This window comes from Ambystoma mexicanum, chromosome 3p (genome assembly GCF_040938575.1).
Source record: "Ambystoma mexicanum isolate Mex_15411 chromosome 3p, UKY_AmexF1_1, whole genome shotgun sequence".
NCBI lineage: Eukaryota > Metazoa > Chordata > Amphibia > Caudata > Ambystomatidae > Ambystoma > Ambystoma mexicanum.
Window position 1 is genome coordinate 920,506,654 of NC_090925.1, and position 13,879 is coordinate 920,520,532.

Sequence of the window (13,879 nt, forward strand, 5' to 3'; positions counted from 1 at the left end):
AGACTACATCGTATGTCGGCCGACTATCCTACCAGCTGCCCCAGATGCGGTCGGGATGGGGCTGACTATATCCACATGATCTGGTCCTGCCCTCGCCTGGCCCAGTTCTGGGAGGCCGTCTGCTCGACTGTGTCCACTGTGACAGACCACCCCATTGCTCTCTCCCCGCTGGTATGCCTCTTTCACGATCTCCCAGGCCTCCCCCGAGACTCCAAGAAATTAGCTGGTCTTTGCCTCCTCCTCGCGGTGCGATCTATCCTGCTCTGTTGGCTTCGCCCCTTCCCTCCTACACATGCCCAATGGTTGAAAGCGGTCACGTGGGCCTCTGACACGGAAGAAACCTGGTCCCACCTACAACCCACACGTTCCAGACCGAGAAATATTTGGCTCCGATTCCGCTCTTATATCTCTGACCTAGTCGAGACTCAGACCTCCCCTTCCTCTCCGGTTTCCCCTAGCCAGCTTGGGTCCTTAGCTCAGTCATAGTTCCCTGATACCCTTCTTCACGATCTCACTGCATTTTGCTCTTCGACTGTTCAATATGTGTAGTAACTTCTGTATATCTACACTATGTATACTGTTCTTTTACAATGTTTCGCCTGGCGCTGTTCGCCTGTGTTTTGCTGCCACGCTTATAATAAAAAGAAGTTTAAAAAAAAAAAAAAAAATGAAGTTTGATTTCATAAAAAAAGTATTCCACACAGCACACAACTATCTGTGCAAATAGAAGTTTAAATAATAATTCCCAGTTTTTAAAAATTTCAAATATGATGTGTACATTTTGAAATATCATTATTAACTTCTCATGTGTGCAGGTGGCCAAACAAAGGATGCACACAGATTTCACAAGAAGTATGGAAATTATATTTGTTAGGTTCTTCGTGTAGCTTTTGGTAAGTGTTAATACGTTTACACACACACACAAGCTTTTATTGTCCACCTATTATTTGAAATATTGATGTAAAAAGATTTATACTCAAGATAATGTTACAATGTTGCCATGTCTTCATACATTTCTTTGTAAAACTGAAGACTCTTGGTTTGTATTGTAGTATTGTATTGTAACGATATTTTTAAAGCGCAGCAAGGACTTGATGGCATCTAGGCGCTAGTAGGAGGAGGGAGGAGAAGGAAAAGCAAACCACTCTAGAACAGCAGTGTTTTACGTTGTTTATGGAAGCTGGATAAGATGTGGTTGCTCCTAATGTGATGTGGAAGAGCACTCCATAATGACGGACCCAGCACAGAAAAAGAGCTGGCGCCGGCCCAGGCACGCCTGAAGCGGAGGACACACAGCTGAAATTGGTTAGAGGAACAAAGGGATCTAGTAGGTTGGTAGAGGGATACCTTAGTTTGAAGAAATTTGGCACTCACAAAGTGAATAGCATAGTGAACCGTGCATAAGATCTCAAAGCTTACCTGGGTCTTTGACTGGCAGCCAGTGAAGGCGTTGGAGAAGATCAAGTGAGTGAGACAGTTTTGGGGAGTTAAGAGCCAGTCTGGCTGCCGCATTTTGAAGAATCTGAAGCCTCTGAATTAGCATCTCTGGTTGGACGAGATAGATGCCATTACAATAGCATATTGCCCCCATAATGGAGGCAGTCACAATTTTTGCGCTAGCCTCATCAGGAAGAAAGGGGAGTACCTTCTTTAGGATCTTCAGTTTGGCAAACCCATTCTGGAAAACTGCAGAGATTTGGGACTCTCTAGAGCCAGGAGCCATGACCTTAATGCCAAGGATTTTGACTACAACAGATGAAGTCGGGCACAGCCCCAGGCAGGCTGGCCAGTAGTCAGAAGTCCAACAGATATTGGCAGACTCCTTGCCAATCATAAATACCTCCATCTTCTCTCCGTCTAGTTTTAGCCAATTTTCAGTCATCCGCTTCCCTACCGCTGAGAGATATTCTCTCAGACGCGAGGGGGACTTTCTTGCGGGGCGTTAAAATGAAAAAGAATCTGGGTGTCATCTGCGTATATGAAAAAGTGCACACCAAAACTAAAAATAAGCTCGGCCAATGCAACCATATACAAATTAAAGAGTATTGGCAAGAGTGCCGACCCCTGAGGGACTCCACAGCCAAACACCATGGTAGGAGAAGTGAAAGGGGGAAGAGACACCACCTGAGTGCGGTCCAAGAGAAAAGATGAAAACCACTTCAAGGGAACACTGGCATCAGAAAGACAGTGCAGGAGTCTTTAGTGGTCAATGGTGTCGAAGGCCACGGAGGGTCGAGTAGAATGAGCTCACTTCTCTCTCCGCAGTCTTGTAGCCCTGCTATATCATCAAGAATAGCGATCATCATAGGCTCTGTACCCATCCCTGGGCGAAAACATGCCTGGAGAGGATGAAGAATATTATTGGCCGCGAGATAATCCGAGACCTGGGGAGTGATCATGGACTCCAACAATTTTGCCATTGCGGGAGTGGAGAGATAGGGCGATCATTTTCCGCCGCTGTTAGATCGAGCTGGAGTTTTTTCATCCACGGTGACACAACTGCATGCTTAAGTGCCTTTGGGATAAATCCCATGGCACAGGAGTGATCCAGTGCCTCAGTGAGGAGAGAACCAAAATCCCCAGAGAGATCCTGGAGAATGTGAAGAGGGACGGCATCAATGGGGGAGGCAGATTTCAATTTGGAAAGAGCCTTCATAACCATAGTTTCAGTGACTCTCATAAAACTGAAGACACTAGGACAGTGACTAGTCGAACAGTTGAGAGATTTAGGGGTGTCAAGAAAGATAGATATTTCCCAATTGATCTTATCATGAATGGTGCGGTTGGAAAAAAGAAGCAATTAGGTCACATTGTGCTTGGGTGCGAATTATCGTACAGGGAGGTTGAAATGGGAAGGATAGCTCTTTGGCCACCAAAAAGAGGTCCTTCGAAGAACATGGTGCATTTAAAATCCGGTTGGCGTAATGTTGGGCTTTGGATGCTAATATAGAGCATTGATAGTAGTTCTTTGCTTGTATATAGGCCAGTTTATTAGTGGGATGAGGAGAAATATGCCACTTTCGTTCCGCAAGACAACATTTTTGTTTTAGTGTCCTTAGCTCTGCAGATTACCATGGAGCTGACGCCACAGTGCGCCTAGGTAACAGCTGAGAGGGAGCCAGAGTATTGGCCGTAAATTCAAAAGCAGAGACCATAGCATTGCAGATGTTCATGCCCTTATCTCTATTCTGCTGAGCTATGTTCACGATAGAGTTAGAGACAACATCAATTGGAATTTTGGCCCAGTGGCACTGAAATTTCTTAAGAACCAGTGGCTTTGTTTTAACAGAGGAGCAGGGATAAGCAAAGGGAATCAAGAAATTATCAGACCATACCATTGGTAAGGGATTATAGACTGAGAAATGAGGGATGTTAGAGAAAATCATATCAAGTTGGTGTCCGCCTATATGCGTAGGGCCTTGATTGCAGAGCGGAAATCCATAATCAGCGAGAGTGGCAATAAGATTGTATGCTGGAGACCCATGGAGTTGACAAGATTGAAGGTAAAATACTCCCAGAACAGCCAATTTAGGATAAATAAAGGCTAAATTGGCAATGGCCTGCAGAAAATCCGTAACAAACTCGTTAGCAAGGTAGCCTGGAGGGCAGTAAATAGCCAGAAAATGAACAGATGTTTCTGGAGATTCATGCAATTTAATAAGAAGTGATTCACAGGCCAAATTGTGAGCAAATTAACGGCGAACTATGATATCTTCCGCTATGATCGTCCTCCACCTAAAGTAGGGGGGGTGGTTGCTTTTATAAGGCAGTTATAAGATATTTCCACTATAAAAGCAACCACCCCCCCTACTTTAGGTGGAGGATGATCATAGCGGAAGATATCATAGTTCGCCGTTAAGATTTGAACAATGTCCAGGCCAGCGTGGACATTAAACCATGTTTCAGTAAGACATAGCACATTGGGTGCAGTAGTTTCCAGAATGTATCTGACATCATCTCTATGAGCTGCCACGGAACACGTGTTAACCAGAAGGGTTCTGAATAGGGAAAGAGGATTGGTAGTCCCTTTCAGAGCACTACAGGCGGCAGCTGACTGGCGTAGGAAGCCGGGGATCCAGGTCAAGTCTGCAGGTGCTAGAGCAATAAGCTCGGCACGAGAGTTGGTAGGAAAGACATAAGAACGAATTACCTCATCATTTTTGGCAGCCCAGAGCCCGGACTCGTGATGGACGGCACAGACGGGCTTGCCTTAAGCACGCCTTCGGTGCGCGTCCGCTGCACGGGCGTTTGCTCTGACACATAAGTGTCGGAAGAAACTGATACTGAGGTGGAGAAACGCCCGTAGATGGGACTAGAAAAAGGAATTGCCGAGTTATGGGCAGGGTCATCAGCAGAGCGTGAAACACAATTGGCAGTACGGCAAAGTAAATATCGCTAGCAGCACTGAGGGCAAGCGGACCGTAAATGAGCAATTCTAATACAGGAACATCATTACAATCTAAAAACAGTAAAAGAGCACAATAGCAGTAAGCACCTAAAAACACATAAAGAGTGGCTTTAAAATGGTTGATAGCAACCTCACCTCTCTCCAGTGTGGGGCATTTGCTCTGACACATAAATGTCAGAGGAAACTGACGCTTCCTGGTTAAGGTTGTATAAATGAATCTGCAAATTTGTCATAATTTAAAATTAAATAATGTTTGTACAGTATTGAAACATATCTTCATTGTAGTGAAATGCCTTTATAGGTGCACAAACTATTGATATTGTGGGCAATTCTATTTAGAATTTGCTGATGCAAAACCAAGTTCATAATTACCTAAATGGTTACTGTAGTTGAGGTAATCATACAGCATTTACTTTTTCTATAGTACACTCTAGAATGCCCCTTCTCTTTGAAAGTTTTCTTCTCTTATGGGTTTTTTCAACACAATGGGCCTCATGAGGATAAACTCACTGGGACCCTTGATTCCTGAACGGCAAATACTGAGTCTGCCTGCCCGAGCCGATGTGCCCGACAGGTCTGACCCTGCCGGACGCAGCAGCCACGGTAGGGAGACCCATCACGGAATCACTAGCACCATTAGCAACGGTGCCGATGCTTCCGTGTCTGCACTCCCATAGAGTCCTGTGGGAAGGGGAATGGGGACTTAGAATTTACTGGCTTCCCAGGCTGCCCGACTCTTAATTAGCCTGTGGCACCGGGATGTCGGGTGCCGGTGATATGTTACGGGTCCGGTGGATATGATATGTATATATGTACAATGCACATAGGTATACACACAGATTTGTATTATTTATAGCCGCGGCTGCAGCACAGCCAAGTGAGCAACAACTGGAGTGATTCTATCCATGGCTACATGCCCCCCCGCTATTAACATTGTAACTGCGGTTACAAGTAAACCTTTTGGGGATTTTAGACAATCAAACTTCATAAAATAAATTACAATAGATATTGCAATATATTTTTGCAGTCTATGCACCTTCTTTTGTGACTTAAAGGGTGACCATTAAAATGGCTGTGTTGGGGGAAGGAAAGAGGGGGGTTGAACAGGGAAGGAAAACACATAAGGATGAAACATATAATAAAGGGAATCAAAATAAGAAGGAACAGATATATTTTGGGATTTTTTTGTTTTTATTTTATTTTATGCTGAAAAAAGGGGGAAAACAAATCGCTACAAAAAAACTAAGGAAGAGAGTTAATTTGGTATTTAGCCTTTATATTCTCCTGAAGTGGGAGAATGGAACAAAAGACTCCCACCAATCCCCTCACGCCCCTGGCCTAGAGGATTGCGTCCCAGACACTCGCCACGAGAGGAGTTTGCCTATCTACCAGACGACCAAATACCCTGGTACAGGAACATACGGATGTGCCCACCAGCCTGCCCACCAGCCTGCCCTGCCCAAACCGGACACCTGCGGCATGGATGAACTCGACTGAACCATTCAACAGTAAATAAACACATCGTTAGAGATGCCATGACGACCTAGCCAATGGTCAGAACACCCGTGCAACATGCACACTGGACACTCCCACACCAATCCACATGAAGACATATTCAGTGCTATGACGTAGGTGACGGACACACCCACTGACGCGCATCTTTATTATTTTTCACATAGGTTTTTCAAAATGCAGAAACGCAAGACGCACAACGAACTCATCTAAAATGCTTGCTGACGCTTCTCCTAACCCATGCATTGCAATGAGAAATATAACGAAGACATGATACTGGGGATAAAGCAATATGCCACTGTAACTTAAAGCGTCGTGCATGAAACATCCCCACCTATGCACCAGGCCCAAGTAGGCCGCAAGCAAGAGCCTCCACGAACATTGAACGAGCCAGAGTACAATTGCTGACCCTGCAGAATGAGCCCGGCGAGAACAGACAGTCAAGGGCACAATGTTGCAAACTCGCATGCCACAAGCCGAAGCCAAGGTCACACCTGCAAACTAAGCCAGACACACAGTGGAAAATGCAATATTAAATGTGCAGAATTCTGCCTCAACCACGGTCTCTCCTCACGTGACCAAGCCGAACCTGACAGGGTGCCAGACCCAGGAGGAAGGAGGCGCCTGGATCCCACGTTTTGAGACACAGGCAGCAACAATGAAGCGACTCAATGGACATCTGCGACGGTGGGAGTAGTCTGCCCTCCAGCATATGAACAAATCCTCGCATTGTCTGCACATACCCATAGTTATACATTGTTGCAAATGAGAGGTGCACCGCGAGCTGGGAACAACGATGGTCCCAGACTGGGAGGCTCGCGAGAGGACCAATCAGAACATGGGGCACTTATCACTGACGCCATTAACATTAGCCAATCCTCAGGGGTCGTCATGTAACAATTTTCATGTATCTAATAGAAGGGACAACCCAAGTATACCACCTGACTGACCCTCAACCACTAACAGCGCTCTCTATACGTATGCTATACTAACCCTGCCACTCGAGGAACCAATCCAGAGTGGCGATAGGTTTTTTGCTAACTTTCCCAGGTGACGCAAGTAGCACGTCATACTGAGGTAAAAAGGGCCTGCGAGCCCCACGAATTTTGAGAGAGAGTCAGGACGGACGCGTACGATCCTTGACCCATCCCTGCCGTTTTGTTTAATAAACAGCAGAATAACCTTGCTTCTTGCGTGTGCCTCATACTCATTTTTTGGGATACGCGGGAGGAGTTGGGGCCTCCCTGCCCGGAGGTCCGCGGACGGCCCAGCCGACCCCGGGAGAATTTCCCCCCCGTCAAGTTGGAGGCACTGCTGAGATCTGTTTAAGATCTGCTTTTACTTTATTTTTCCAAGTGCTCTCGTTGCGAGGAGGCCCGGCGGCGCGGCCCCCTCTGCCACTGCCCCCTTTTTGAGGACTACAGGACCATCGCGGAACTGCGAGAAGACTGGACAGCGCAATCCGGATATTGGCCTTCGGGAGCCGGTTGAGAAATATCCCGCCCGCGGTTGGCGAGTGTCCAGACGTGGTCCACACGAGGGGAGGTGGCGAGCCGCTTGGAGGGGTGCACGCAATCGAGCGGCCCCGCATCAAGAGAACTTGGTGAGTATGCCACGCCCAACAAGCAATGTGAAATTGTGAAGGAGGGGGGAGGAATAGAATACGGGAGGCGGGAGGTGTTACACAGGTGCGCGGCGAAGGTTTGATGAATTAGTGTTGACGGTGAAGTGAATGGTAGCTGGACAAGTGCGAGAGCAGTCCGCTACATTACGGAAGAGGAGGGGGCGGAGCACGAAAACATCACGTGCGGCCGCTCGTAGACACTGATTGGCCTAGGTCGCGACCACGTGTAAGGGTGTGTGTGTGTGCGGTTTCCTACAATTTGGTGATTATTGATCAATGAGTAGATGAGGATCCCTATTGATCGAGCAGAAAACTCGATAGATAGATGACGTTTCCCTGTAGGCGGTAGCTAGCTGGTTGCCTAATACGGAAGATAATTGGCTGGTTAAGCCCTCCTGTCGAGGGGCGTATCACACGCGAGGCGACGCAGCGTGCGCAGTCTGATTATATTGTTGATTACCTTGTTCCAGACGTGACAAGAGGACAGCTGTGGGGTTAACGGGGGTAGATTGCAAGCGTATTTCGAACTTTTAAAAACATGTAAAGAACTTACCAGTAGTTTTGGAAGAGATCGGTGACGTCACCAGTAGGGCCTTCATAGGATATCTCGAACACAAGGCATTTTTCGGAGAGTGGTGGGGAAGAGAATAATGGTAAGGGAGTGGAGATGGAGATAAACGGTAACGAGTAGATCGGGGCAAGGTGAAAAGGGGGACGTGGCCGCGCACGGAGAATGCCGGCCACGACAAGTGAAGAAAGAGGAGGAGGGGTAAAACAAAGTGGGACGGCTGTATAAGAACGTCACACGGGGCACGCAGCCGCAGGGGGCTACGTGCGCCTCGGCCGTAGGGGGCCGTAAAGGTGTTCGGTAAAGGAAGAAAAGAAAGAAAAGAATATACAAATGCAAATGCTATATTTTACTATTTTTCCTTAGCGGACAATCGTAAGTCCCCAAAATTACGGGGCCAGGTAAAGACCTAAGATTGTATAGCATACACTATTAGCAAGATAACCGCTACCAAATAGGGGTAGGATAACAAGTGAAGTGCTACTATGTCATACGGGACAGGATCGGGTGGGTGGGGGAACACCCTCACTACCCCGCTACAGCACATATGTAAAACACTGTCACCCCATAGGGAGAAACTGATCAAATACAGCATAGAATGGACACAGGGGACGGACAACAAAATGACGACACCAGGGCCGCCTAATGGCAGTTTCGATCCATATACCCAACATTCACTATTAACCCATCTGCATAACACATACAAGGGGAAGAAGTTGACACACCACGTGGAGGTGTTTAACTTATGGAGGATGTTCCAAGGGTCCCGACCAGGACCAAACAGAATGTTCACTATGGGGGAAACAACGGAAGAGAAGAAGATTAAGGAGGAAGGAGAGAATGGGGAAAAAGAGAGTGAAGGCACACAGAACACGGGGAACGGACAAGAGGGAGGAGAAAAGAGTTAAAACCTAAATGAAAAGGAAATAAAAAAGGAAAAGAGCGACGATATGCCCCTAGCGAAGGTAGTGAAAACGGAGGAAGGGGGGTTATATCCTTTGACAGAACTACGAGAAATAGTAAGAGAACAATTAAGGGCGGCTGAGGGGTACTCGAACCCGGCATACAGCCCGCCACCATATACAGCTACAGGTGGCCACGGGGGAGGGGAGCAGACTAGAACGACGGGATCAGCTCGTACGAAGATGCCCGCAGGGGAGGGGAGGATTGGCGAAGAACAAATCGCAAGAATAGGACATGATGAGTGGGTAGCTGCGCAGGTATTATTAAAATTACGAGGTTCATTAACAGGAGAAGAGAAGGAGGTAGTAAGGAAAATGGACGAGGATAATACCAGGAAGAGTGAAATGAAAGGGGAAGAGGGGAAAAGAAAGGAGGAAGAGCTGTTACGACAAAAGGAAGAGATTTTGGAGGAGCGATTAGCAGAATTAAGGGATGAGCAGAATGCACTGATCAAGCAGCTTGAGAGAGAGGAAAGAGAGAGCACAGGAAAGGAAAGAAAGTAAGAATGAGTTGGAAAAAATGAGGGAAGGGAACGAACTGAGGAGCAAAAGAGAGAAGCCGAAAGGGTAAAGGCAGTAGCAGAAGGGTATCCAGAGCAGCACTGCGTGACAAGAAAAGAGAGGAAGAAGAGAAAGAAAAAGAAATGGAAATATGGAAGAGGAGATTACTATCAGAAACGACAAAGAAATACGAAGAAGGGAGGATGATAGAGAGTATATTAGAGCGGGAAAGAGCGAGATGGGAAAGGAAGAGAGAAGAAGAAAGGATATTGGAACAGACGAGTAGTGAAGTAATGGAGGAATTAATAAAGAGAAGAGAGGAAATTGGTAGTGAAATAGGGGCGAAAAAAGAAGGGGAAAAAGAAGATAGGAGAGGGGAGAGTGAAGTAAGGAGGTATGTACGCAGAGACACAGAAGTAGCAACAACATCAGCACAAAGGGGAGCAATTGGCAAAGAAGAAATGGGAGGAAGGGATCTAATAGACTTAAAAACAGTAACGATCGGGGGGAAAAAGACAGATTGGGGGTTGTCACTCCTGGGTGGCTTTTGTAGTGAGGAAGAAGAAGGAATGGAGAAGGAAGGAAGAAATAGTGAAAGGGAAAGCCTAGATAAATTATACATCACCCGGACAAATAGAGAATCACCATGGGCCTGCAGGAGAATGGAAGAACTGGAGGGAAGTGAGGGGGAAGAGCGAGGAATGGCGGGAAGGCAGACACGTGCAGCTACACCCTCATCATCCCGTCCAACATGCTCCACCACCCCACACTCATCCCGAGCAACATGCCCACCTACACCCGCACCCGCCCCTCATGAACTGAGACCCTATGCAGGAAGGCTTAGAGATCTCCCTGAACGAAGGCAGGAAGAAAGAATACACACGCCCACATCAAATAAAGGAAATGATAAAAGAAGGGGAAGAGATGGAGGAGAAACAGTTACGAGCAGGGGAAATATGGACACAATTGACAATGTAGACGACACGGAAGAAGAGGAGGGGTACACAGACTCGACTTGGGGGAACCCAGGGGTCAAACAGGACACAACTTAATGCCACTTCTGGAGAGGGGAGGGGTTAGACCACAATACGTCCCTTGGAAGCATGCAGACAAGGAAAATATAAAGTGCAGGCCCCCATCATTAAGTGGAGGTGCGGGAAAATGGATATATGAAATGGAAAAACACACCGCAGGACAGAAACTGGCAGTAGGGGATGTAAAGGGCCTTCTAATATCAATATTGGGGGATGCAGCAGATGACATCTGGAAGAGAGCAGGCTTCCCCGGGGTCACAATAACAAACACATCACACGATGGGGCACCATTCGCAAACTGCAGACATGCATTATGGCAAGCGCTGAGGGTACAGTGCCCAGACACATCAGACATAGGAGCAATTACATCACGCAAGATGCATGAGAACGAAGATCCTGTTGATTATATCCAGGAAATTCAAGAGAAGTGGCGTATGGAAACTAGAGAACAATGGGACAAAACACCAGCAATATTCTATCACATACTAATACAAGGGCTCCCAGAAGCAGTTCAGAAACAACTGAAGAAGGTAGTGGGGATGGAAGCAAAAGCATGGCCAGAAATACAACTGATGATAGTACATCATTGTAGGACATGGCAAGATAAGATGAAACAAAAGGAAGAGGATAGAAAAGCGGAAGAGGCTAAATTGGTACAGAAAAAACTTACTAAATACACGATGGAAGGTGCACTAATAACTACACCTGCAACAATGACTCAAAACCCCACACAAGTAGTGGCTGCACAAGATCCCTCCCAAATACAATCATCACAGATTGTAGCACAACAGCTGCCACCACCCCAACCATACACGACTAACATGGGAGGAGGATACTCAACGCCAGGAGCTGGATATTATAATTATAACAGGGGAAGGGGAGGAATGATGAAGCGGAGGGGATACGGCTATAACACACAACAGCAAGGGGGAGGATTCAGAAATTTCTACCCCACCGGGCAACCAGTATACCAGGACAATTCAGGGAGCTTTCCATGGCAGAACAGGGAACCACCGGTATGTTGTATTTGTGGATTACTAGGGCACATGTCACGCACATGTAGAATGAGAACAGGCACACCATCATGGGGAGAACAGGGACAACAAGGGCCTACAAGGGAAGAGCAGGGCATCCAGCAACAGCAGGCACTGCAACCGGAAAATGTGCAGCAACAACTAGTAACACAACAACAGCCACAGACATATTCACTACCACAACAACAGGTAGCGATAACACAACAACCCCAAGTGCAGCAAGTACAGCAACCTGCCCAAATTCAAGACCATAAAATAACCTCTACCAATACACAACTACAACAAACACAACTGGGAAGGGTGACCGTCCTGGGACACAACCCTTACACAGGAAGTGGTCAATCAATAGGACAGCCCACAGACGGCCTTGGTGTGTCCCATCCTGTCGGTAACACCTAATAGTGCGGAGGAACCACGCATAGAGGTAACGATAGGTGACAAAAAATCATCATTCCTTGTTGACACCGAAGCGACCCGGTCTTGCATAAGGGAAGGTAAATTTAAGATGTCAGGTGAGGCCATGAACACCCAAGGATTCTCTGGGGCTAGGGGGTTGGTTCCCTTTACTGATAACATTCCCTTATCAATAGGGGATTATGACATGTCTGTCCCGCTTTTATATTCTAGGGCCTCACCAGTAAACATACTCGGGAGAGACATAATGAGCAGGTTGAATATGACGTTCTCCTTTACGGAAGACTCCACTCCAGGAATAAACATGCTCACTGCACGACAAATTATGCAAGCATACTGTGGACAGACAGTGATTAGGGCTGAGCCAGTAGATGGCGAACTGTTCCAGTACGGAACAGACATGGCATTCGCATGGATGCCAGGAATAGAAGGAAAGATCTGGAGGAGGCCAACAGCCTATTTGTTTAGACCAGAAACACCAGCCAATGAACCAGAAGGAAAGGTGATTTCAGTGAGCATGGAGAGCATTATAGCAACTGCTGATTATATCGCAGTACATGCCCAAGACAGAGAAGGAAGAGCATGGGGGGCAGTGATAGCCCTAGCTGAGGGATGCAGGCTCACCCAGGTGTCAGACGAGGAGCTCTTTTCAGAAGAAAAGGAAGAAGGTGAAATGGTATTTATGATGAGTGTAGACATATGGCTAAGAGTGACATACAAACAAGTGGCACATAAAATTGCAATGGCACTTGAAACACCCACATCCACCCCAGTTCCCTTCTTTGAGGAGGATATGGCAAACGTCCCAACATCATTATGGACTACTAGTGCCTATGACGTGGGGTGCATAAAGAGTATAGGGGGAGTAAGAATAAAATTGAAAAAAGGTGCAATACTCCCTAGAGTGAAGCAATACCCACTATCAAAAGAGGCAGATGAGGGCATATATGAAACAATCACGGCCCTTATAAATAATGGCATATTGGTACCATCAGAATCACCATGTAACACAGCCGCATACCCAGTGCGCAAAGCTAAAGGAAGGTCTTGGCATTTCATCCAGGACCTCAGGCCCTTGAACAACATAGTGGAAGCAGAATACCCCATAGCAGCAAACCCGGCCACAATATTGTGTGGCATTCCAGCAGAGGCATCACGATTTACAGTGATTGACCTCAAAAATGCCTTTTTCTCAATACCCCTGCATCCAGACTCACTAGATCTAACAAGCTTCACGTACAGAAACACAAAATGGAAACACACCAGATTGCCACAAGGGTACTGCGAGTCACCCTCAATTTTCAACAGAGTAATACAGATGGACTTGGGAAACATTGAATTGGAAAGCACAGTGTTGCAGTATGTTGACGATATAATAATTTGCAGCACAAGCAAAAAAAGATGCAGAGAGGACTCATTGAAGATGCTGACAATACTGGCTGAAAAGGGTTACAAGGTAGACAAAGAAAAGTTACAGTACTGTCAGGAACAGGTACTATACATTGGTCAGCTCATATCCCAATACGGAAGAAAGATTGCACCACAAAGAGCACAGGCCATATCAAAAACGCTGTTGCCACAAACAGTGAGGGAACTGCAGCAGTTCCTGGGACTGTGCAACTACTGTAGAGCATGGGTGTTTGATTACAGCTCATACGTAGGACCCCTACTTGAGGCATTAAGAGAAGCTAACAAAGGGGAGAAAAAATTGGGGTGGACAATGGAAATGAAAGAGGCCTTTGATGAACTGAAAGATGCAATATCAACTGCTCCGGTACTGGCCACCCCAGATTATGAACGACAATTCTTTAATATTTTCACA